At 39.3% G+C, this 27,240-nt stretch overlaps 1 long non-coding RNA gene across 1 annotated transcript; it reads left to right on the top strand.

The window, feature by feature from the left end:
• On the top strand, window positions 1-24,855 carry LOC311433492. Its single transcript, XR_014690781.1, has 3 exons — window positions 1-79; window positions 22,474-22,569; window positions 24,776-24,855. It is a non-coding gene; the product is annotated as an uncharacterized lncRNA (long non-coding RNA).
• Window positions 24,856-27,240: the final 2,385 nt, after the last annotated feature.

Raw genomic sequence — 27,240 nt, 5'->3', positions numbered from 1 at the left:
AGTTGTTCTGTGCTTGGAGATGATGGCCAGTTCCTGTTGACCAGGTTTTTTGAAATCAGCCACTGGGCATTAGCAAAAAGTGAGTAAGCCTGAACAAAAACACAGGAGAAGTGTGAAAAGAGTCAGGAGATGGAAGATGGGGCTGTTCTTGAGTAGTAATTGTTTGCTGGAGGAGGGTTAGAGTCAGTTTTTGTTACCTTTTGTCTGTTTTGATATCTGAAAATGACTATTTTCATTGGATGTCTGAAGTTGATTACAAGTAGAAAATTGGGTAAAGTAATTTGTGTATTGCTATTCATACTTTGTAATGTGCTATTTTAAATAATTAATTATGATGTATATAAGCACATAGAATTATGAATAGTGTGGAGATTAGTTAGGAAAAGAGATTCAAATTAATTTAAAAAAAAAAAAAGAGAAACAACAAAACAAAGCAGCTGTGATTTGAGACTTCTAGATTTTTGTCTACCAAACTAAAAGAAGAATTTGTTTAATTCTTTTTCCCATGCATGACCAATAAAATAGTGCTGTTCTTTATGGTCTGTGGGGACAGATATTTATTTACTTTAGCTTACTCCCTGATGCTACTAACTTCTTATGTAAAAGGCTTTAAAAACAGTGGTGTGGGTTTGTTCTGCTTGGGCTGACATGTTGGCATGCTCTGCTGGATAACAGGGTGAATCCCTCTTAGATGAAGGTGAATATACCCTCACCTCTCTTTAACCTTGAATAATTTTTTTTGCTTTAATAAAAATATGCTTCTAAAGAGAGCAGGACAGGCTTAATAGAGATAGGCATATGTTGGTGTTTCTGTGAGGAACATTAAGGAAGCTTAATATGAATTGGCAGAAATGTGACTTCATGGATGCTGCATTCTAATACAAATATCTCAGTCCTATCTTGTACCTGGAAATTAACTCTCTTAATGTACAAAATTTTTGGTGGCTTATTTCTCTGTTATAGAATGAAAAGCAATGCTGGTTTTCATTTTTTTTAATGCCTGTGAAGGCATTAAAAATTGACACAGAGAGATATTCCTCCTCAGTATACATTCATGGAGGTTGTAAAATGGTTCTGCTCAAAGACTAACTCTGTAATGCCTGAACTCTCATGTCTTTATGATGCTGACAGGAACGTTTTTTCTTTCCTGCCATTTGCATTTGCAGATCACGTTTGCAGCCTGTTGGAGGTGTTCAGGAAGGAGGGGCACAGAGTTTGGCTGGGAGCAAGCATGGCATGGCCATGTTCAATCTCTTTGGTCAGAAATTCCTCATCGCTTTCTTTTTAAGTGTCTTAGCATTGACAGATTGATGTTTTATCTACATTTAAATTAGATTAGATCATTATAATTAGAATAATACACTTCACTGATTTAATTTTGGGCCTCTGCTTTCAAGATGAAAATGATTTTCCTGGCAAATATATTGTAGGAGCTTGTAATTTGGCAAAGAATACATACTGTCTTTGTTTCCATCGCGGAAAAGCAGAAAACAGACCTCTGTATTAACCTCACTTGTTCTCAAATAAGGTCTTTACTGATGTGGGGTGGGAGATTGAAATAAAAGAATAAAACTACAAGTAAATGCTGTCTTATAAACAGTCTGGTCATGGCAATTATTGATTGTTTTATGTGCTAATCAGTAGAAATATAGCAATTCACACTAGTGTTAAGCTTGACCCTATGTTTCATAGTTCCATGTTTATTTTGAAAGTGCTTTTTCAACTGTATACGTTTAAGCACTTTTCAAATGAATAAATGCTAGGCATTCTGCACTTGAACCATACCAAGCTATTACAGGTGCACCTTCAAAGAAAGACAAATGTTTAAAGACTGTGGTCTACTGAAGATCTTCAACAATTTAAGAGTGAGCTCCATTCAAAAGCCTGAGCATATTTTTGAATAAAGGAATACACTGAATCAGCATTCAGTTTGTATATGGGGCAAAGAAGAAATCAAAGCTTGCCTTGCACTCTGGGTCTGTTTCCTCTAGTCTGTTTATCAGGTTGGTAACAACTTAAAGAATGTCAAATGTAATGTAAAACAAATAGTCTTAGCCTCAGGAATACAAGGACAGAAATGGATCATTTTACAGATTACTCCTCTCTAATGTGCAAAAACCATAATGCTCAGAGTCTAATGAAAGTAAAGCTTTAAGTGGTTGTGAAATGATCCATGAACTCCAGGCACTTTCCTTTAAGCCAGCTGACACCTGTAAATTTTAGTCCTTGTGCAGTGTCATCCATCACTATATATAATCCTAAACCTGACAGCTTTTGCCTCCATGGCAGATGTGCTCCTTTCTCTACTGCGAACATTGTGTATTGATGCCAAGTGCAAGCCAGTGCAAAGGTTGCATACAAGTTTTGTAGTGTCTTGCTTCAATCATATTTTTTCTTGGGTTGCTATGTGGAGAACAGTACAGCTGTGATGTTATCACAGTATTGAAGCAATAGGGTTATGCATGGTGAGGACTTGTGAAGCAATTTGCTATTGGTCTGGTTGTGCCTTATTTTTGCCTCTTGGGCATCTAAGATAAATGTCTGCTATTGAATTTACAATGTTTTTCTCTAGTATGCAGAATATTACTTGTTTTCTGATAGTACATAGATAATGAGTCACAGATCAAGGTGGGATGTTAGACTTGCAGATCTGCCTTGTGTCCTCTGTGTTTTGATCTCAGTAGATAGAAAAGGACTTACTGTCCTTGTTTTATAGAAGTCAGATCAAAGTATGCTCACCTAAATCCTCTTCTCAAAAATAAACCAGGCCTGTAGGTCCCTAATTTTCAACAGTATTGGTGTTCCTGGTGAAAATTCTGCCCTATAGATGACTTGGGCATCCTTTCACACCTGCTGTTTACAAATGCCTGAATCCCCAAAGCACAACACTTCTGCAGAAACAAATATTGCCTGAGGCAGGGGATCTGAGTCACCCTGTAGACCCTCAGGGTGGTACTGAGCAGATTCCCCCACTTTCACTGCTAGTAGAGCCAAGTAGCACGTAGCCATTTAGCTGTGCCATAGGTGTTACATCATGTTTTAAATAATAGAGCAGCATCAAAAATTGGGGTACTCCCAAAAGACTGCAGGGATCTGAGTACTGGGTGTCTGGGTAACATGCGCTCTGTTTTTTCATAGGTGGGTTTTAGATATATAACTCTAGAAGAGGACTTACAGGGTAGGATTCCAGACTGGGAAAGATGCCTGCTTGAGTAATCACCTTGAACCACTGAATTTCCTTTTCAGCCCACTGTAGCCTTGTCTGTGTCTATGAAAACTGATTGTTCAACCACTGAAACGTTACCCTGTAAGGATTTTGAATGGTACTGAAATTAAATGCCTTCTGTGTGCTATGTCAAACCTATGCTATATGATCATTCAAGTTGCTTTTTATGAATGTGGTATCCAAGCTGGCAAAAAAATCAGGTGGGTTGATGATGTGTAGATTTAGTTACAAAATGTGACTAAATTCATGTTTGGTGAACGTGAGTTCACTCAGAAGGGAGAGAATTTGAAGTGACAGGTGAAGAAGCTTTTATATATTCTTACAGTTAGTGTTTATGACTTGTTTTCTTTTGCTATGACAGCCTTTCTTCCCCTAAATAAGGGTTTGTTATTTTGTTTAAAAAGCCAATGGCTCTGCTAGCCACTTTTATATAACCAGCAAGTAATTACAGCAGGGACCTCAAAGTAGCGAGTGACTTCTAGAGCTAATAAGAGAATAGAGTAGGGTGAAATGAACTTCTGGAGGTCATCTAGGCCAGCCTACTCCATAAAGAAGAACTAACATTAAAGTTGGATTTTATATTTAAATTATATACGATTGATTTATTATTTTTGAATGTTTATTAATACATTTGTCATACCTTTTATGGCATACATGTGTGTTAGTTTTATACAGTATATTAATTACACTAAGTTATATGTATATGACTCTACGAGTGTGTTATGCTTCTGCCCATTTCAAATCCATTTCCTAGTCCTCTTTTCCTGGGGCTTCCTCATGATCTTCCAGAGCACAATCTCTGCACAGCAACCAGACGGGGGTGAAACCTTCCTGTCAACACTGCTGCAGCCTGAGCAGTTGCCCAGAGATGGGCAGTCAAATCTAGTTCCTTTCTCAGCCATAGCCCACATGGTTATGGCATCCCTCTAAATTGTTTACAGCACAGTGTCACAGCTTTAAGATTGTTGCTTCCCAGAGCACGAGGGAACATGTAATCTCACACAAAGGATGGCTGTACTTGTACATCCCCCTGACTGCCCTGACTTGTGCATTTATTAACTTGTTTAAGAGCTATGTGATCAAGAACTGTCCTGACAGATGCACTAAAGGGGCAGGATACAAACTGATGATTTCTGATGCATGCATTTCTTTAGGGTCACTGAGTCAACCTGTCCCCTGGAGGCCATCACTGCTCTGTCACAAGGCTGGCTGTGGGCCTCCCCCTGAGCCCTTTTCAGAGGCATGTTAGGTAAAAGAAGACTAGAGAGCAAGCTGTTAATGGAAGTGCAGCTTATGTGCTGATGTTTGATTTGCCTTTGGTCTGTAGGAAATTCCCCCTGGTTTTAGAAAGGAACTTTGCTTCTGCTTGGAGGTTTCCTAACTTCCAGCACATCTTTTAAAAGGTGGCTAATACTCTGATTTGTCAGTAATTGGTAGGTAGGTACTGCTCTGTGACCATTTACTGTGCAGGACATTTTAACTCTTCATAGCTCAGCACAAGAGGAATACCAAGACTTTGGCACTGGTAGGGTCTTTGCATAAGGAAAATATTCAACTTCTTGGTGATGCTGGGGAAGGGTATTTCAGATTTGTGCATAGAATAAGGTAACTAATGAAACAAACTTTCACTATCACTGTAGTTTGGGAGATGTTTTAGTTTTGTATATGATCCCACTACATTCCTACTCTGAATTTTGTACTGAGGTTGGAGTCTGAACAAAGCTAGCAATCTCAAGCAAATCTTACCTTATGCATGTAGCTGTGATTTAGTGAGGTTTGTGTGAATGTTTTTGTGGGAACCAAGTATCTCTTGAGAAGTAGTTGACCCACACAAGTTATATACAACTTTCTAATGGCTGGAATTGAGCATTAATGGCTTCTTTTTGGAAAACATTACTCCTAGAACACAAGGGCATGTATCTTCCAGAATCACCTAGGGCTGATGCAGATCACTTGCTGAGTAGTAAGTGTAAATGTTCTCAATTAGAGGAATTTCTTTCCCCCCACCCCTCCATTTTTTTCCCCCTCTTCTTGGTTGGAAAACAAATGGACAAAGCATTGGTGTGAGTTTCCTCAAGCCAAAACGTAGGTGGGTTCTAGAAGTAGTAATATGAGTCTGAAGTTCTGAATGTCTCTGCTAGGATCAAAACATTTGCCACAGACCTTTGGAGGGAGATGCACAATTAGAATGAGCTTTTGAGGAGGAATTCTGAAATGTGTTGTTGGGAAGCTTTTATCTTGGTTTTCACTTCACTGCTACTGAGCAACCTTGTTTTAAAACTTGTTTGCCATTAGTTGTGTTTTGAAAACAGTTGCAAAGCAAGTAGAACTGCAAATGGGTTTAGCAGTGACCTGTATTAGGGATGGATTTTCACTGTAATCTCATGAGCCAGATTGAGAGGACTCTCTTGAATTCACTTCTGAATGTTTTTTTTTTATTGACTGCAAGTTCTATACTGCTACTTTTTTTGACAACAACATAGCAAGTCACAACTTGTAGGTGATCACAGGGAGGTCTCTAAAATAGCATAACTGATTTGGAGAGCTTGTGGAAACAAGGGCAGCACTATGTGCTTTTGTTGCTGCAGTGGAATCTATGCTGCTCCTCTAAATGTTATGTAAATAAGTAGCCCTTTTGAATATTAATTTCTGCTAGAAGCTCTTGGCATTCACCAACAGGACACTTTAGGAAATGCTGCATCCTCTGGAGAATGATCACTTTCCCCATGTAGTGAACAACTGTGCAGAACTGCAGGGAATCCGTTCTGGGCTCTTCTTACAGCATTCCCCAGCTACAAACTGAGAGTCAATCCCTGGGCTCTGACTGATGAGATAGTGATTCTTGTGAGGTTTAACTGTGTAGCATTTTTTTCAGATACCTCAGGAGAAAGGGAACAAGTACCTATGGTTGGATCTAAATCAAAAGTGAGGATGGTTTCTTTTAAACCTTTTACAGAATCACAAGAGGGATGTTTTTTTCTATTTTCTCATAGAAGAAAATGAAAGAATGACTTACGGCTACAGAAAATTCAGTTTTCTAAGGAAAATGTCTCACCTGCTTTCTCTCATGAATGATATTACCACTTCTTGAAGAATGAGATTATTCCCTTGAGTTGCATCTAAACTTTGTAACATACTTGCAGCAAGCAAATCAACAACTCCATCAATCATATCCTTATTTAGTAGCACCCAGCCATTACAGTGCTCTTTTTCTCTTCTTTACAAGTAGTAACAACGAATTGTTGGCTTGGCTTTGTTCTAGATGCTGTACAGACCAAACAGGATGTAGAATTACCACTTTTTTTTTTTTGATGAAGGCAAAGGCTCATTTTGGTAAATGTTCACCACTAGCTGTAATATATTTGCAGAGTGATAAGAGTGCATTAGTGTCTTCTACATAAGCTTGGCCAGTCACTTTGGCTGGTTACTCAACTGGCACAAATTACTGTATTGGAGCCAGGCAAGTTGTGCCAGCTGTGGAGATGTTCTAGCTTGGAATATGTAAATATATCCTGCAAATGCTTCATTTGAGAGAGCTGGGTGAAAGGCATGCTAATTATTTTCACTTGCTCATCATACCAGCAAGATATGAGCAATATTGTGCTTCTCTGTTCTGTGTTCAGGGTATGAATCTGATTGTACTAATGTAAACTAGGTATAAATTACCATTTAAACATAATGGTCCCATTTAGGCATGTGAAGTGACTGCACAGATGCTAGGCCATAAAGAAACATCTGACTGTTGTTCATGTTTGTCTGAGGAGTACCTAATATGCTGCTAGAGTTACAGAAGTAATAAGGAAGAATAAAGACCAGAACGTATAAGAACCCAAGGCTGAACTGCGAGCACTGGAGATGCCTCATCTGAAAGGCAGTGAGATTTGGCCACGGAGGGATAAAATTAGTTAGGGCTAAATTGTTAGTGCTTTCAGGTGCAATTCAAATATTTTTTTTTTTTTCTGAGAGTCATGGGAAAAACACTGGCTTCTAGAATATTTATATGGTCACTATAGATCAAAAAAGATAATCTCTATATAGTGATAATGGACTGGGAAAACAACTTTTCATACATACGTGCATCTTTTAGGTTATTTGCTGGCAAGTAGAAGTGAGACTGTAAATGTTATAACACAGGTAATCATAGAATCACAGAATGGTTTTGGTTGGAAGGGACCTTAAAGACGATCTAGTTCCAACCCCCTGCCATGGGCAGGGACACCTCCCACCAGACCAGGCTGCCCAAAGTCCCATCCAGCCTGGCCTTGAGCACCTCCAGGGTTGGGGCATCCACAGCTTCTCTGGGCAGCCTGTGCCAGGGCCTCACCACCCTCTGAGTAAAGAATTTCTTCCTTATATCTAGTCTGAATGTTCACATTAGTTCAAAACCTTAACTCCTTGTCTTATCCCTCCAGTTCCTGACCAAAAGTCCATGCCCAGCTGTCCTGCAGGCCCCCTCAATTAGTAGGCCACTGTATGGTCTCCCCAGAGCCTTCTCTTCTCCAGACTGAAGAACCGTAGCTCCTTCAGCCTGTCTTCATAGGAGAGGTACTCCAGCCCTCTGATTACCCTTATGGCCTCCTCTGGACTCATTCTAATAATCCCATGTCCTTCTGCCAAAGGCCCCAGATCTGAATGCAGGGCTCCAGGTGGGTTCTCATGAAAGCAATGAATGTTTCAAAACAAAATTGTGCTACCCACTATGAAAAATAGAGAATAGAGCTTGCTTTATACAAGATCACCTGCCCTTTCAGAAATCATTAGTTTATTGTAATGGTTTTAATATATGCTATATGTAAGGAGATAAGAAATGTTAAAAAGTAAATGTTTATAGGAATGTTTTTTCACATCTTGGCATTTCTTTTATGATAGCTTATGAGAAACAGTTATGTTTCTTTAAGAATTGATAGAGCTGGAGAATTTGTGGTGTCTGAAAGGAAAAAGGAGGCACTGAGGTCAAGTCAGAGGAAGGTTTGTTTTTTTTTTTTTTTACCTAGGCAAATGTACCCTCTTTGGACCTTTGGCCTGTTTGCTCCTTTGGCCTGCTACAGCCCTGCAGCCTCTCAAATATGCTCTGCTGTGCCCTGGAGAAGGTGCATCCTCTTTTAGCACAGCCCACGTAGCCATGCAGCTCTGCTTAGATTCCTTTAAAAGTAAAAATGAATGACATGAATGTTATGAGGACCTTTTACAAAGCAGGTAAGAGTATCTGCTGTCTTTGAGCAGACACTCATAATGTCCTGCTCCAGAGTTGTAATTCTTGCGGGATCACAAATTGTCATCCTCCACCAAAAGGCGAACAGATAATTAGTGTTCAGATTGCCTAAATCTTAACAAGCTATTTTTTCAAGTGATGACCACTTGCTAATCCCAGCTTCATTTCTGAGCCTCTGAGGGGCTGGTGCTTTTTGAAAATCAAGAGACTGCATCAGCTTCATTTTCTGTTTACATAGCTCCTGACATATTCAAACTCCTCAGATATCGTGACTTTCCAGAGAACTGTGCTGATTCTTTGATATACCATTTATCATACATCCATAATTCCTTGTCTTATGGTTCAAACCACTTAACCCACACTGTCCTTTCTATTGTGTTGGGTTTTGTTTGTTTTCATCTGGCTTTTTAAAATTCTGTCCCATTTTCCATCTGTTTTTGTACCTGGGCAGTTTAAATAAGAAATCATACACTGCACCTACTACTTAAGCCATTTTATGCTTCATTTCCTTCTGAGCTCTTGGATAAATACTCTCTGGTCCTGATGAACCTATTTTATGGTCTCTTCTGAAGTTCAGTTGAATGCAGAACCTTTGAGGTAGTTTCCATTAAAACAAAAATGTGTATGTGTCAGGGGAAGCTTTTGGTGGGAGAATTTTCTAAACTCTTCCATGCTTATTATGCATAAAAATTAATTTCATTTATCCGCTCTGGCTTTCTTCTCTGAATGACTCTTCTGTCTGGACCATTTATTCTACAGGCTTGCTGGCAGACTTCTGGTTTTTGATGGTTTTGTAAAAATGACTTATTACTCCTTATGCATTCTCTAAGTTGTTCCTTAAACTATTTTGGCCTGCCTTGCTATGTTTTTACATCTAACTGGCCAGAATTCACTCTAATTCATTTTCCCCATTTGATCATGATGTCAGCTTCATAAAGGTCACCTTTTCTCTTCTGAAACCTGAATGTGAAGCCACTGCTGGTCAGTGAAAATTGTTGTATTGGTGAAAAACCCAGAGAGAATGGGAGAGCTGTGGGGTGGTCAGTAATTAAAGAGCTTCCATAGGGCTTAGAAAGTACTTCAGAATCTTTTGTCAGCTCCTGCCTGGAGACATGAACATGCTGCTGTTGCTTGTTGCCCTCAACAGAGTGGTGGTGGTGGGGATTTCTAAATGAGCAGAATTACACCCCTGTTCTTCAACATTTCCTCTTAATGGACTAAACTGAAACCCCTTGAACCTGGGTCAAAAGGGAAAATATTAAAACTATTGAGTGATAATAATACCATTAATACCCAAGCCCTGAGGGGAAGAACCTGGGGGTGTTGGTGGATGAGAAACTGAACATGAGCCAGCAATATGCGCTTGCAGCCCAGAAATCCAACTGCGTCCTGGGCTGCATCAAAAGCAGCATGGCCAGCAGGTCAAGGGAAGTGATTCTCCCCTTCCGCCCTGCTTTTGTGAGACCCCACCTGCAGTCCTGTGTTCAGATCTGGGGCCCCCAGCACAAGAAGGGCATGGAAATATTAGAACAAGTCCAGAGGAGGACCACAAAGATGATCAAGAGGTTGGAGCACCTCTCCTATGAAGAAAAAGCTGAGAGAGTTGGGATTCTTCAGCTCGGAGAAGAGAAGGCTCTGGGGAGACTACAGGAAAGCTGGGGAGTGACTCTTTGTCAGGGGGTGGAGTGATAGGACAAGGAGTGATGGATTTGAACTGAAAGAGGGGAGATTCAGACTAGATACAAGGAGAAAATTCTTTACTAGGAGGGTGGTGAGGCACTGGAACAGGTTTCCCAGAGCAGCTGTAGATGTCCCATCCCTGGAAGTGTTCAAGACCTGACTTGATGGGGCTTTGGGCAACCTGGTCTAGTGGGAGGTGTCCCTGCCTATGGCACCGGTGCTGGAATTTGATGATCTTTAAGGTCCCTTCTGACCCAAACCATTCTGTGAGATTGCTGTAACAACCAGCCAAGTATTTCAGCAAACAATTTCTCCATAAACATCAACTGGTATGGAAATATCCTATAGCTGTGCTGCATACCGGGGTTTTATTTTTTTCTCTTCTAACATCTTACACTATAGCAGCTTAGGGTTGCCCAGTAAAACGTGCTTTAATGTATTAGGTGTGATGGGATTTGCATGTATTTGAGAACCCCCTTACTGTAGTGCTTGGATTATGATTATGTTAGGTGAATCTTTTCCATTTGCTTGCTTTTATCATTTGAAAAGTAGCACAGACTTTTAGCCTACTTTCACTTGTAGTCCATAAAACTTCCTGGAATTGCAGAAGTGGCATAAGGTGGTATCTCCAACCTCTACTGTCATATAAAGGGTTGTAGAGTTACATTAATTGGTCTCCACTCCACTACTGTGGAGCCATTCATCTTATAACTCTATTCCTCACAGCTCCTTGTAGTATAACAGGCATGGTGTAGTCTGAGTTGTTTTTAACACTTTTAAAAAGTTAACATCTTAAAGCAGAATATACTGTTCATTGGCTTGGTAGCGAGAAGAAAAATGCAATGAAAAAAAAGCTATTGGGCAGCTGGTGGTACAAAAGGATTTTTTTTTGTTGTTCTTGTTATAACTATTGTTTGGACCTAGTTTTCCACTAAGTATGTTGTGTCAAGTCCTCCATTTGTAGGAGAGAAGGTGTCAGCCATTTTGGAGCAGTGGAAGGAGTTGTGGACACCTCATGTGGGTTGATACCTCTGCAAACCTGTTGTGTGACAGCTGAGTGCTTATTGAAATAACAGAATTCAGTGTGAGACCCTATGGAAGGATAAAGTGATAGTTACTTTAAGCGAAATTGATTTAACTCCCTTGAACTCAGATTTCATCCACTGCAAAGACACATGCCTACATGGTTTTACCATGACAAGGAATGTTGGCAATGGAGTTTTTACCGGTCCTCTCACTGTACTTTTTTTGTATGTGTGACATTGGCAGCAGTCAACTGGATTTTGAAGGTTTGCTTTATGCCCTTTAGATTTAGATGCTGTTCAGATTTCTTTCATGTCATCATTTTGCTGCAGCTTTAAGTCTTGGGCAATGTTTGAGTTTCACAGTTCTTTACCTTACCTGTTCTTCATCTTTTTGTCACCTAATCAGGAGGTTGACTCCAAACAACTATTCTTCCTGCCTGGAACTGAAGAAAACTGGGACCAGTCAAGAGTCTGGTACCCCTCTACCCCTAAAGAGGGGTACAGAGAAAATAAGGCTAAAATAAAATCTAATCACTTAACACCCAAGCATGAATTTCCTTGAAGGACTACCACTTTGAACTTAGCTTCTGTATGTCAGTACCCCACTGATTTAGCTCTGTACCAAAACTGTCATGTTCCTTTATGCCTCTTCTCCCTTTTCCTGTTCATCAGCATTCAGATCAGGGCTGGGGTCATTCCCCTCTCATATAGATAAGTCTACATCTTCTCCCTTCTGACTTCATTATTTCCACACCTGTTGTGAAAACATTGTTTCTTCCAAAATGCAGCTGTTAAATTCATGTTCCTTTAAACTCCTGATTTCCTGACTCTTAACACTTTGATGTGATCCTTGATCTTTCCTGCCTAGACCCTTGTCTCTCCTAACTCTACTGATACTATTAGTAAACTAAAATTTTATATAAGCACATGGAAGTAATATTTTTTATTATGCTTTGGCTTAATAACACTAAATGGCACTTTTAAACATGTTTTAATCTATATAGTGCCAAAATTTCCACTAGAATTAAACTTCAGAGCTTACTGGCTCCAGCTAAAATTTACTTTTATTTCATAATTATTACAAGAGAATTTCAGAAGCAGTCAGTTTGAAGCCCCAGTTTGACTTCTCTACTGGCCTTGCCAGCTGGGTTCCCCTAAGAGTGATAAGTGGCAAATAAAGAATGAGTAAAAAAAATTTTGTGGAGAAAGAAGTAAGCAATCCAGAATGAAAATGAATACAAGGGGGATGGGGGGGTTGGTGTGTGTGTTCATATGTAGTCCCTGAAGAATTTAGAAGCAATCAGACTCCATAATGAGGTATTTAAAACATCACATGGGTTTAAATATTGCAAATAAATTAATATTTCTATTATGCTTTCTTCCTCAACTAAACAATTGTTGTTTTGAGAAAGCAATTATGAGATACTGATAAGTCCTGCTTATCACACATTTCTAAGACAGAGAACTAGAAACATGGCAGTTATACAGGGCAAGTTCTCCCATGATGTAGTTTAAGAAACTGTTTGATTTGGTTAACGGATAAATGCATGACATCAACATGTGTGTGATTACATCCAGGGCTTTGGTGCATTCTGACTGGAGAACAACCTTGCAAATAACACTTTGGATCTGAGAGTCGTAACCTGGAGCTTTGTCTCTTAGTCTGAGGTTTTTCATATGAAATACTATCTATACCTATCTAATACTATATATAGTTTGTGTGTTTTTCTCCATATCTGTAACAAAAGAACACATTTGGAACTAAAGAGATCTGCTAACACATTTTATTATACTTATTTGAAAGGATGATTTATACTTCCATCACTCTTCTTTAAACTTGAAACATAGTTGAGTTCATCCTTACATTGTATGTAATTCTTTTAATTAATATTTTACACTCTATTGCCAAACAGAAAATACGAATTATCCTGACTAATGCAATTGAGATAATGGTGTATAGATATCATTTTTAGTCACATCTCAGCTGTGACATGAATGTATTTAGCTTTACTTCATTAAACAGCCACAACCTTGTGAGGTAGGAAAGTGGTCTGCATAGTTATGACAAATTTGTAGAGGTACATAAGAGAAGAGGAAACTTTTTAAGTGGAAAGTAATCTACTACCTTTATAATAAACACACTGCCTCCTTAACCAATTGTTGGTAATGTGCATATTCATGCTGTTTCTTAATACAATTACCATACTTTGATTTGATCACAGGAAATGTTTCAGCTCTTGACTGTCACAGATTTAGTCACAACCACAGATGAGACTTCAGAAGGCACGTGGAGTCAATGATCTAACCTTTGCTAAACAAAGTATCCTAAACTTTTCTAGTGCTAGAATGTCAAAACTTTAAAAAAATAAAATAAAATAAAAAAATCCCCAATCATTTCATCCGGGGAGTGCAGGGAAATGCAAAACTTCTGTCTTTCAAAACTTTCTAGGTTACATTTTTCTGGGGGGTTACAAAATAGCTTAAATCTGATAAAGTTCATGAAGTTCATACAGCAGCCCATGGGGTGGCTCTGCTCCCATCCCTCTCTATATTTCACTATTTTCCAGCTGACTTCTTTATGTAGCAGAAATTCTGTTACAGTTAGATTGTTCTTTCAAGCCCGTATAAAAGCTAAGGCAACAAAAACACATGAATTTTTCATCTAGTTCAGCTACCAGCTTAATATACAGTGTAAGAAAGGCACACTAGCATGAAGAGCAGCAGAGATGAGCACTTGAGTATTGAATAGGCTGGGGTAGGACAATTCAATTTTCACTAGAAATAATACAAGCTTCATTTGGACAAAAGGAGTGTAGCCTTGGAAATGGTGATGTTAATGCTCTATTGTATAGCCAACCACTGTTCCAGTACTTTTATGTTCTCCTGTAGCTGAGGAGTTTACTTAACTTGGAAACTAAATGCCTACATCAATAGTTAGTTGATGAGCATTCAGATAGCATGACCATCATGACAATTTTCCAATCAGTTTTTCTGGCCAGCTGTCAGCGAGAGTTTAGGAACTCAGCTTAAAAATAAAAATAAAAATAAATCCCAGGCCTGAGTTCAGCAGTTTTTCAGTTGGCAGGACTTCATTGTGCTGTTGTGCCCTTCAGTTCTTTATGCCTTGGGTTCCTGTGAAGAAAGCAAGGAGGTCAGTAGTGCCACCTTGCAGGCTTGCCATGGAGCATCCCCTGCAGGTCAGGATGTATGTGTATATCATGACTCATGAAACAAATAAGATGCAAGTAACTAATTGGTGTCAGCAGTCTGATGCTCTGAGCAGTAAGGAGATGAAACTTGCCAAGTTGTTACAGACTTAGCTGTAATGCTTTCTGTCATGAACTAGCAACTAAAAAACTGAATGTGTGGTGAAGTCTCAACCAAATTCACCTGAGAAAAACATTTAATCATGCTGAAATCTCAAGTAGGGGAGAGAGACGCTTGTGATATGGACAGAAGTAGTCCTGTTGCTCTTACTCTGTGCTATTCCTCCACGTATATTTCTCTGTATTTGGTGCTTGTCTTCCCCCACAAGGCAGTAAACAAAATAAGGGGAAAATAAACTGACTTACACCAACACAGCCTGTCAAGTAATAACACGTCTTCTACAATAGAGCAATGATGGTAGCACAAAACAGCAAAAATTGTAAGAAACATAACAGAACTGTATCTAAATCGTGTTTAATACATTTAAATGGCCAACACATGCAAAACAGGCTGTACAACAAGGAGAAGTTATGCCTATTATCAGCTAGTCAAAATGCTGAATATCAATCCTTACTTGGTTGTGAGGAATCTAGGGGTTAAATCTGATACACAGCCACGTTTCTGAAGGCGTTCAGCAAGAAAATTTTCTGCTTCCAAAATACTCAACTTTCTCAGGATAATTTGGAATCAAAAGATCATATTTCTTCTTAAACTACAAAGAAACATCCAAATGTTTCTTATTGAATTACATTTTAAAACAAGAATCCAAATTCCTTTAGAGTCTGGAAACCTGAGATTCTTAGGTTGTCCTTAGTGCTGGCAGATCTGGGTATTTTTGTTTGTTTCCCTAAGATGAGAAAAAGCAGTCGGAAGGTGTTCTGACTGCTGCCTTTGCTTCCCATTTGCTATCCCATAGGCTCCAAATGCAAGCAGTTGAGCTGTGAGCTTTGCCATTGCAATTTTCTCTCCTGTTCCCAAGAATTCCCCTCTCCAGGGAAACTATTAGTTAATCATCCAGAGATCTCCTTGTTGTGAGCCAAGAATCCTCCAAGTGGAAACCTGCACCTGGCTATTCACTTGAACCATGGGGGAGGGTGGAAAAGGGAGAACCAGCTCATCCATTTGTTGTATTCTGGGCACACTTTTCCCATTTGATATATTACCTCAGACAGATGTGACCATCAGAAAAGTCTTGATTTGGCTGTGCTGTCTTGTCTTCATCCCAGAATTATCAAGCCATGACTGAAGCTCCTACTTGGTCCACCCAAGGCTGTACTACTGAATACTTCTGTTTCCCTAAAAAATTTTTAAGTCTTCATTAAAGAATATTCTTTCTTTTATCCTTGCTGGTGTTAAAAACAATAACACTGAACAATCTCTTCTGCTAGCAAAACTGCAACCAGTTAACTCCTAGTGTACAAGAATAACTTCCAAAAGAGTACTAAGTTCCAAAGGGTACTAAGCAAATACAGGTATTTTAAAAAGAATTCAGATAGAGCATGCTCATTAAATATTAGTCTATAACTCAGTGGCTGAATGCTGCAGCAGCATTCCACCTGGTGTCTCAAAAGTTCTCACAAACACCTGCCTAAGGTTCTGGTGCCAAATGAATAAGTTGGCTGCTGCAGCACAGCAGCTGCTTGGCCTCCTTCTCTGGGAGGCTCCTGTCAGACCAGATAGCAAATCTCAGATCTGACCTGCTCTGGCAGTTTTCTGTTTCTAAAGAATGGCTTTTACAATGCTGGAATGTCTTATTTATTAGTTAGAACATAGATTTAGGTGTGTTTTTCTCAGGCTGCTGCTGTGCGAAATAAAAGTTGGAACAACACAGATGAGGGTGGGAGACTGTGGTGCTGAAATGCTATATTTATACCTAAAGCTATACACCATTGCTGCTGTGTGCATTAATGAATTTTGAAGTGTGGAAGTAAAATGGGAGATGCTCTCGCCCTTAGAGAGCCAAGGGGCATGAGGGCCTTCAGTGGAAAACACTGCTGTGTTCAATCTCATCTAGGAAGCACTTTTGAAGTTAATTTTGTAGCTTCTGTCACTTCCTCTCCCTGGTCCCTGAAAAAATAAGTAAAACCTATCTTGTTCTAGATATTTCCCCTGCTCCATGGGGAAGGAAGAGATTTCCTTGATTTGGTTAAAGAAAAACACAAAGAATGCCCATGTGCTGTGCTATCAGTTTCACAGTAGAGGAGAATTACCAGTCATCAATCCAGGTGGATGTTGGAAGACAGTTTGCTGCTCATGCTTGTGCCTGTTTTTCTCTTCCCCCTTCCCAAAGTAGTTTAACTACCCAGTAGAGACGTGGGTTGATTTGGGGCACGTGTCCAAAAGTAGGAGAGAATTAGATTTCCACAAGACCGATCTCTAACTGCTATGCTATATTGCTGAAAATGTCCTTCTTAACAAATGCCAGTGAAATAGCTTGAGCTCCTCCATGTAGTGGAGGAAAATAACTTATAGCCCATAACTAAAAACTGTGACTCCTTTGCTTCTCGACACTTCCATTATCCAAATTTACTTGCCAACTAACTGCTATGAATAATGCGTGGTCTGTAGATTTTCCAATAATTTCCAGTAATAAAAACCTGACTTTTGAACATTTATTAAATACAGAGGTTACATGGCATCCACGTTCTCCAGTTACACATAACTCTTTGAAATAGGCCTGCCAGTTCCAGGGTTTCTGATTACAAAATTTATCTTACCCAGCTCTTCTGCTTTATAAAGTAAATGTGTAACATTTGCTCCCTCTCTAGTTTGTAGTCAGGAACACTCCCAATTTGCCACTGTCTTCATAGGCTCCCTAAGGAGCACCAACACAGTCAAGCAAAATGCATTAAACTGTTTGAAAGAATATTCTTTAAAAGTGTTTAACTACATTTGATCATCTCAGTTCAAATGAAAGATACTATCAGCAGATGTAAGCTGGTAGATAATTAAGCAAAAGGAAAAGGGTGCTGAAGTGATAATTAGGTATTTCACTTGGAGTTGAAAATCAAAACTAACATATGCTAAGCAAAATTAGAGAATTTCTATTTCATGCTGATCCAGCATATTGATGCAAATATCCTTCCTTCAGCCCTTTGACTACACCCAAGTATTTCCAAGTTTTCCTACAAAACTGTAGTGGTAACTGAAGCAGGAGATGATAGACAGATGGACATTGCCTTGCAGACGGACCTGAATATCGGCTGCTGTAGGGACTTTGTGGCTCCACTCTCCTACCAGCCGGCTGCAACCAGGAACACAGGCTGGATCTGTCTCAGCAGCTCCCAGGTGCCTCTTCTCCCAGCACTTTCCTTTTCTGAAAGTCTCTAAAGTCTTCTTCTCGTTTAAAGTTGAACGATGCTGAAGTAATTGCAACTGGTGAGTTAGGCCACTTGAGGCTTAAAAAAACCCTATATGTTTTAAATAAACAAATACCCACAATTGTAAATCAACCTAAAACCTCACATGCATGTCAAACAGGAGAATATTTTTTGTCTGAAGTATACAGTTTTAAAATGAAAGAGATTTGGTCTGTTTCTACACAGAAGTTAAGGCACGCTGAAAAATTGCATGTGATAAAATAGGCCTTTTTTCAATGCATAGTGAACTCTCCAGTCTGTGTACACTAGCGATTAAAATTATCTACAGTATGATAAAATGTGATCTCATATCCTATTTGAGTGGCCAAGTTAAATTAGAGGCAATTAGGACTAATTTGGCTTCTTCCTGAGATCATAAATGTGCAGATGAAAGCTCTGATTAGAGTAGAGAGCGTAGCTTTATTTGATTTTTGGCTTTGAATGGCTAATGTGTTCTTACCTTTGAAGATCTGAATTACTAAAATGACAGCAAAATAATAAAAACATCAAAGTTAAATTGATTTTAAAGATTAAATGGATGAATTAAAGTGAAGAGGTACAGAAGACTTTTTTTTAAGCAACGGGCAAGAACTATTGGTATTTCAAAATACCAAAGTATCAAACCTTTTGTAATTATTCTCTGTGGCATACAATACATGAAATTGAATTAGAATGAATTTCCCACTGACTTACGAGGATGTCTTTTAGAAATAGTAATTTTTCTTCCTCAGATTACAAGAGCAAGACTTGAGAATTTAAGAATATTCTTTTATGTCCCTGAGATGAATTGTATTTTATTAAAGAACACTTTTAGACTAACTTCTCCAGCTACAGACTTCATGACTTATATCCTTCAAGCCTTTGTTCAGCTAACAAAACCAAGACATAAACCTTCAGTGTCATTTTGAGCACAATTTTATGCCTAAAGATTGTCTATTAAAATAATTGGTTTTGTTCTTCTAAGGCAAATTATTTACATGTCCCTAAATATATTTTATGTGTATATACATATAAATGAGACTATGCCGGAGTTCTGTAACCAAGAACACAATGAAAGTTTGTATATGTCATATAGTTGGAGATCAGAAAAATAATATAATATTTAAAAATAAGTCTGGCTCTTCACTGTGGAAAAATGCTGTCATAGAGAAAACACTTCAAAAGAATGTCATAGTGCAATATCTGAGTTAAATGGTCACTCTCTGCCTATTGAGCAAGTTGGTTGTGCAAGGGGAAGGCGTTTTTCTATATCTGCTTTTTAAAATCAGGCTTACTAAAATGGCCCAGCCCTTTGGTCTCCAGACACTCAGATGAACTGCTGATATTTCACTAATAGGTTTGTTTTGTGTCTTGCAAATTTTAAACCTGTCTGTCACCTCTGCAGACCAATGAAAATGTAGAATAGAAAAAGGGGAAGATACTCTGGCTTTAAATGCCATTACCATCCTGCCACAGAATGTCTCTGCTTAGACACCAAGAAGCAAGCATAATTTGTTTTCCAAAATAAAAATGCTTTAATAGCCTAAGAATTAATTTACCAGGTGGGGCTATATCTGTGTGCTGCATGAAGCAGTGCCCCTTCTTTAGAAGGCACCAGCTTGGTCTGTGTGCTCCTTTGTTATTATAGCAGAGCTGAAGGTGGAAGGAGTGGTGTCAACTCTTCTAGAGAGTTTATTTGCTACCCAGAGATCTACATCTCCCTAAGAAGGCTTGCACCACTTATTAAACTTCCTCATTGTGTATTATCAGCTTGTCTGGTTTGAGAACAACTTTCACCTGTCCTATTGAGTTCAGGTCATTAAGTAAAAAAGAATGTAAGATTAGAGCAGAAAGATAGCTACTGAAATCAGTGCGTTTTGTTTTGTTTTGTTTTGTTGTTGTTGTTTTTGTAGGATGGGGATAATTTAGGCAAATACTAAAATCCAATATTGCCAAAACACAATTGGTCTAAATCTCCCCTTTAAAAGGCAATCTAATCTTTAATCCAAGTCCCCTGGTTTTGGGAAAAGTCAGATTCTCTGAAAATAGAGGATATGGTTTGTTTTTGTCATCTCAGTTTGGTCAAGCTTTCATGGTGCTTTATATGAGCTGGTTCAGGAAGCACCTGTATGCAGAGCCTCTAGATCTGCTGTTTCAAGATTTCTTCTACTGTGTTTCAGAGTAGAATCTGTCCAGACGTGATGTCAGACACAGAAAGGGTGGGCTGTGCTTCTAGGTTGCTGCTGATTGCTACGAAGTTGTACCTTGATCAGAAGTTTTCTTAAGCTGTCAGTCATAAAACTTTCTGCAATGTTATTACTGACTGTCTGTCTGGCCAGATAGGAACACCAAAAACTGTATCACTGATTGGTACTTTGGTAAGTTGTTTTCCTCAGTCACAACACTTATGTTACAAGAGAAACAATTCATATGCAGAAAAAGGCAAATGTAACAAATGAAAATGCTTTTCCAACCGGCACCCCTTGAGATCCAGTATTTCCCCTTTCTGCTGTGCCAGTGGCATTGCCCTACGGCTACTTTTCATGCTAGTTTATAATGAAGAAAAAAAAAGAAAGAAAACAAAAATAACATGGAATAGGTTTAGAGGAGGAGGGAGGTGAGTGAGGCTTGCATTACAAGTTGGAGAGAATAGGTGCTTTTGAGAGGTTTAAGGTTTTTTTCCCCTTTGAAGTGAAATTTAGTCTACTACCTGCATAGTAATGAGTGCCTCACAAGGGTTAAGGACATGATCAAGAAAACATGGAAGAAACTCAATTTCTATTGATACCAGCAGGACTGTAACTACAAGATTTTGATTAATTCCTCTGAATTGGATTGTGAGTAGAAATAAGGGAACAGAAACCCATCCATTTGACTCCAAAAGCATACAAAACATGAGTAATTTTTTTTTTTTTAATTGTTAAAAATGGACACCTGGTGGGTCTGACTGTCTTATCTTTAGAGTGCTTTTGAGAACCTCTTACAGAATATAGGGGATACTTAAGGTGCCTGTTAGCTTTATTTAGCTCTCGAGTGAGCCCTGATGCAAAAATAACATGATCTCTCCCACCAGTTTGTTGCCTATTGTCTTCGGGTGATGTAGGAAGCTCTGTGTGTGTGTGTACAACAGACGTAGCCTACTAGTTCTGAATTGTGTGTGTGAATTGCAAATATGTCTTCTGAGAGTGAGGGAGCTTGGAAAGAATGAGGTCATTGTGCATAATAAATCCCCCATATGCTTCTCTTCTGCCCTACAGCCCACAAGAGAAACATTTCGGAGAGGGTTATTTTATAATTTACATTCCTATTGTCAAAACGGGGAAATGAAGCAGAGATACATTATGAGGAATGGCTTTTTCATTTTAAATGGGAAAAAAAAATGAGATATTACTGCCTGGAAAACAAATTTGAGGTTCATTAAATCAACCATATTTAAAGGAGGTGAGACCAGAGGTAAAAGCAAAAGAAAACTTGAGTATAATATATATTTTACTGCTGTACACAGCATCTGTGAGATATTCCAGGTGTTAAATTAGCCACAGGAGGGCTCTCCTGGTCTTCACTTGAAGGAATATATTTGTAGGAACAGTGAAAATTACAAGGAAAAGAAACAAATTTATATTCCCATAACAAGAATATTGGGCACACTGCCCTGGTTCACAGGGCATACCTGCAAATAAATATTATTTAAAATGTGGTGCTAGCACAGTAACTTCATGCCTTGCTTCTTCAAGCAAAACTAGTCATTAAATACTGTCACAAGATCAGCAAGTTTTTGGTGAAGCAGGAGAGAGGGAGAGCTCCAAGCTGTAAAGAACTTCTAAGATAGGCAGGCACTGAGCATGGGCTGGTGTTTAGTCATGAGAGAACGGTAATTACATACGGACATTTGTACCTCTGGCCCACTGCCTGCACAAGGATTAACCGCATGTTGACATCTGGAGTTATATAGCCTCTGAGGGCTGTGTTGTGGCTAAGCAACAGCCTGTTATAGGAAGTCTGAGGAAGAGCTCTGCATGTTGGCAGCTCCTGCAGGATTTCGACTTATGAGAGGCAGAAGGTCCCCAGGGGTGCCGATAGCAACTTACTGAAGTATCTGATTGCCTCGCAGTCCTGCAGTTAGTCTCATAACAGCCTTGGAAAGTGGGCAAGTATTAATGGCTCATTTAACCAGCAGAGAACAGAGTAGCCAGATTCAAAGAGGAATTAACGTACCCAAGTCCAGAATCAGGATCCAAACCTTTTGCCCATTCCCTTCCAGAAGCAGCCTGGTCTTGACACCGCCTAACTTCACTGGAGGCAAACGATTTTTGTAATACATTCCAGAAATGCTGTAGGCATAGTAAATATCCATAGTGGCCTCAGTCTGAAAAGCTTGGTTCTGTAAGCTAACCAGAGTGGTATCTGATATCTCAATGGGATTTTGGGGTCCAGGATCATCTATCCTACTTACCTGTTAGTGTTTTCCCAGTCTCAGTGTGGGGTTGTGATACTCTGGTGCTTGTCAGTGATGACACAGAATTGTACAAGAACAACATGTCAGAAACTCTTCTAAGAAGCAGCTTACATGTAGAGGCTCACAGTTTTGTATTGAAGACAACTTGGTGGACAGAAACCAAGTTGTGTACTTGGCCATAGAGCAAGACAAAGGTTTCTGAGCTGCTCTATCTAGCTGTATAGAAATAGACGTTTGGGTTCTCACAAACAGCGGTTGCATGTTTTCTGTTTGAGGTTTGAGCAGGAGCAACTATGGACTATAATATTCATCTTTGTCTCTGAACATAGGGCTGCAGTTTACTATGAACACTGGCCTGTGCATGTGGGAGAATCAAGTTCACTTTTGTCAGCTCTCCCTGCCTCCAGGAATAGCCTAATGTCAGGGTAAGTTTTGCTCTTCCTGATTTTCATTCTTAACATGGCAATTGTTGATCTTGAAGCTGTCACCATATGAGTAAGCACATAAAATTCAGGACTCATAGATAAGCAAAATGAAATTTGTTTCTGTAGGCAGAGATTACAGCAGTCCTTTGGGACTTGAGTTAAAGTCTTATTTGATTCTGCTTTGTTAAAGGCTGTAAAAAATTAAATATAAAGATATTTATATCTCCCTCAGATGAATTTGAACAGGAATGATGATCACTTTTCCTGAAGAGCCTCTTACATAGGTTGTTTTTCCCTTGTTAGAAGAGCTGCAAGAAGCTCTTGTTCCCAACTAAGTTAAGGAGCGCTTGGTTGGATGTGAAGCCTCTGGAGAGGTGAGAAGTTCATACACAGCCCCGTGTTCCATTATGTTGCCTGTTGGTAGCTCCAGGGCGTTTCCTGCTCAGTGGCTTTCTTGCATCCCCATCTTTTGAAGATTTCTGATCTTTCTTGTGTTATACAAGAATGCTAGGTTCTAAACTATGGATTTACATTTCACTCTGAGGCACTGCTCAATACAGTTTAGCTTTGAAGCTTTTAGGTCACTTACTGGATCAAGTCATTAACGCAAGGGCGTAGCATTAACATAGTCAGGCAGTGCATCTGGTTTCTAGCCCTGGCCTAAGCCCTGCTCGTTGTCCCCATGGTTTGTTTTCCTTCTTCCACATTCTTAACCTGAATGAGAATTCTTTCCTGTAAGTCACTTGTGTTACAGTGTGCTTCAACTCCTTTAAGATCAGTATCTGTAATATAGTCTACTTTTTAATGCTTTTTCCCAGAAAAGAGCTTGTTTATTCTGGAGAGCCTTGTTCAATGTGCTAAATGCAAAATGCTTCAATGATTTCCAAATATTGCCAAAGGACTTTTCTGATAATCTTACCAACAGAAGATGTCTGGATCAAACAGATGCAGGCTCTAGATCTTTTCATTCACTCTCCTTGTCAGGTAGCATAATTTTCACTTGTCAGTCAAGGCTGAGTTAGTGATCCTTTGCCTCTTTCCTTGTCAGCTCTTGTGTGTTTGAAGTGCCAGCACTTCAAAGCTCTGTCTTTCCATAACTGTTTTCTTTCTATTAGCCAAAGCTTTAAATTACTTTTCTTCTCTACATCTTCAGCTCCTGCCTCACCATAAGGAAACTTTCTATTGTTTTTATGGTTGCACTGAGTATCCAGCTCTAATTCTGTGCCTTTCCCAATGCATTCATTTTCACTTGTTTTCTGTCTCCTTGTTGTCCAGCCAGGTTCACCTGCTTTAGCATTAGTCCTCTGAAGTACTTAGCCTTGGGCAATGTGAGACTATTAATGGAAATTGTGAAAAGAGGGAGGGGAACGAGTGAACAGAAATGCTGTCATCTTTAAACAGAGTAGGGATACAACGTGTTTCCTTTGCTACTGTTCAAAGCAATGTCATCTGCTCCTAAGTTCTCCTTTGCACTTTCAGGCTGCTGAATGAAATTAGTCATTGCTACTGCCATAGTATTCTCCAGTGATCCACCATGTTAGTCTCTGGTCACAGTTTCCTCTACAATGACCCCACTATATGTTTTAATAATGTGAAGGGTTTTGTTGATCTCAGTGCTGAGGAATGGTTATTTTCTAGCATCCTGTTGACTGGAGCCCAATTTTGACATTCAAGCTGTTTTTGAGAGTACTGTAATAAAAACACCTGAAATTCTCACTTAGTTTAAAATAGTCTGATTCTTTTGGTTTTAGTGCTTTGTAATGTTCTAGCTGGCTGGATAAACCTGAGGTCCATGAAACTGCAAGCCATTTGGTGTTCAGATCATTAGCTGCTGTCTGTGGTATGCCACACAAGCATTTATTTCCTCCTGCATCATCTGCTTACGCACAAAACTGTAGGAAAATAAAGCTGAAAGAAAGCTTGGCAAGCTACAGAGTCTGTTTCTCTCCCACAACATTCCTGACTGTCTTTTAAAGAGTTCCTGTGATGGAGATCCTGATCCTGTCATTTATTTCAGTGCTTTGGTATTCTTAGCATTAAAAAATCTTTATGAAGTTTAATTAGCTCATTTCACCTCAAGTCAGTAGTTGTCTTCTCTGCTATGAATACGGAGAATAGACTGCTCCATTTTAGATATTTGAAGACTGTTAGCATATTCCTCCCCCTTAATTTTCTCTTTAAAAGAAATGATACCATTTCTCCTTAGGTCGTGTTTTCTTGACACCCCCAGCTTGACTCAAGCCAGCCCTAGCCACCTCCCTACCTCCTGGATGGACAGGGTCTGAGACCACACTAGGTAATGTAGCCTCCTATTCCTCTTCCCTGCCTTAGGGAGCAAATGCCTCTCCATACACCCAAAGAGCCCCCTGTGGGGCCTGGCGGTGAGTGCAAGCTCCCATCCTGGGCTGCTGCCATGGCCTTAACCACTATATCCAATGTGCCTGTGGGCACAAAGGGAGTCTTCAAGGAGCAGAACTGGGGTCCAAATTACTCCCTTCTGTGATCCAAGCTAACACCTTGCCTCTGGGCATTTTTCTCCTTGTGGGTCTTAAGTACATATAGGTAATGGGGCTGATACTGGCACATCAGGTAACTGCACTTACATGCTATTTTTTGAGGTCCTAGCTGACTATAAGTGCAGGACCAACCTGAGTAAGTGTGTACAATATTTTTTCCCATCTGGAGACAGCAGAACCTAAGATATGATTCACCTCCTAAATCAGGTTACACTTAGGATGATTTGCACCCTAAATATTTATTTCTCACTATTGACTCCATGGGGAAGCTAGCTCAGCCATAGCTATGTAAGTTGAAGATGCCTTAAGGTAATTCTCACCTGAAAGATGGACAGTTGCATTTAACTCCAAAATCTAGCCCATCCTCTCTGAGTGCATAGAGCTGAGCAACTCAATAAATAAATGTCTAAAAATCTCCTCTTAAAAAAAAAAGGGTGGGGGTGAGGGGGGGGGGTGGAGAGAGAAATAGTACATTGATCCCACTTAGTTTTCTGTGTTCTGTCAAGTGAATGCAAACACTGAGATCTGAGAAGGTGCAATTTATTTCCCAATGTCAGGTCTAGCAGCCTTGCAAAGGGCTGGGATGAAGGGACTGAAGATATTTCAAACAGCTATGCAGCCTGCACGGCTTGCCAAGGGGAGACTTTCTGGTCTCACAGCAGTGGTGATGCTGCAACCTCTGTTCCCATGTTCTTGGTACAGCCTGTACCTGGTAATACCCTGTACTACACTGGTAATACGGTGTCAGATACTTTAGCCTGCACTGGTTCAGGGGAAAAATAACCTCTCCTCCTTGTTTCATTTTTCTCAACATGACATGAAGTTTCAGATTTCCTGCATAAATATTACATGGGCCTCAGAAATTATTTATAACCAGTGCATTTGAATTCAGAACCAGATGTAGAAATAAATGTCCAGTATTTCTGAAGCAGTTTTACTTGTAGCAATTACAGATTAAAAATGCATTTTACCAGTTTATCACCTCTCAAAAAAACATGAGTGGAAAAGTGACAAATGTAATTATTAGGATCTAAGCATGATATAGAAGTGTCTGAGGGTTTGATTACTTGTAACTGTATGTGTAATCAAAAAGATAGGTACCAAAATACCCTTGCTATGCTTCCATTTTATACATATATATATATATATATATATATATATATATATATATATAAATCTTATATATGGGTGTCCTTAAAGATGATATATTGAGTAACTTGGAAGCAAAGTTCCTGACCTCAGGTTAAGCTTGACTTTTTTTTTTCTTTTTTTTTTTTTAATTACACCAGTCCCTTTAAGGGTATAAAGAATAAGCTCACAAAAAAATAGGAAAAAAAATATAATGCTTAAAGTCATAATGATTCTGCCAAGATCAGCAAGTAGCGTACCAGACTGGGAACAGGGATGCTATAGTCTTGCAATAACTCTGTTATGCTAAAATCACCAAAGGCATCAAAATAGGCCCTGGGGAAAACTCCCTGAATAAGACTTCCCACGCCCCCTCCCCACACACACACACACTCACCTTCAGGCAAAGTGGTTATGTCAGTAGGCAGAAAGGAACAACGGGGACTGTGAGGTATTGTTTTGGGGCTTTCAGGCTCTATAGGGTGATGGGAAGTAAAGCATTAAGCAGAATAATGAAATGGTTCTAGATGATGCCTGGAAAACACTGTATACGTCCTGGTTGTTATTCAACTATAGCTTTGTTCTTCTGTGACTTTTCAGAGAAAAAGATCCAGGAGCAAAAATGTCAGTTTGGGCTCTTTATTTCATATAAACAACTGAATAGCAATTTGCTGCAAAGTTTCATGAAGAGGACTTGTGGCAGGACATTTTTTAATTCTACTGGGATATGGCTGTTTACAAAATAAATAAATAAATAAATAAATAGACAAACCCCGATGCTGTCAAAGCATTACCCTTAAAGTAGCAAATGCATTTCTGTTCTTTTCCAAAGTCATTCCTAGTACACTCATCTCTGGGTGCAACTGTAATGGTTGGTGTCAACCTAAAGCTTTCTGGGGGTAAATTGTGTATTCAAAGCCACCCTGGAAAAGAGCGCAAATTATCCAGGTGTGAAAATCTCACAGTTTGGAGAGGAAGACAGATGAAAGACTTTTAATTCCAGGGCAGCTGTGGTCTTAGAAGAACT

The sequence above is a fragment of the Aythya ferina genome (genome assembly GCF_964211825.1).
Source record: "Aythya ferina genome assembly, chromosome: 3".
Taxonomy (NCBI): Eukaryota; Metazoa; Chordata; class Aves; order Anseriformes; family Anatidae; genus Aythya; species Aythya ferina.
Note: the sequence above shows the minus strand (reverse complement) of the source record. Positions and strands in the feature narration are given on the sequence as shown.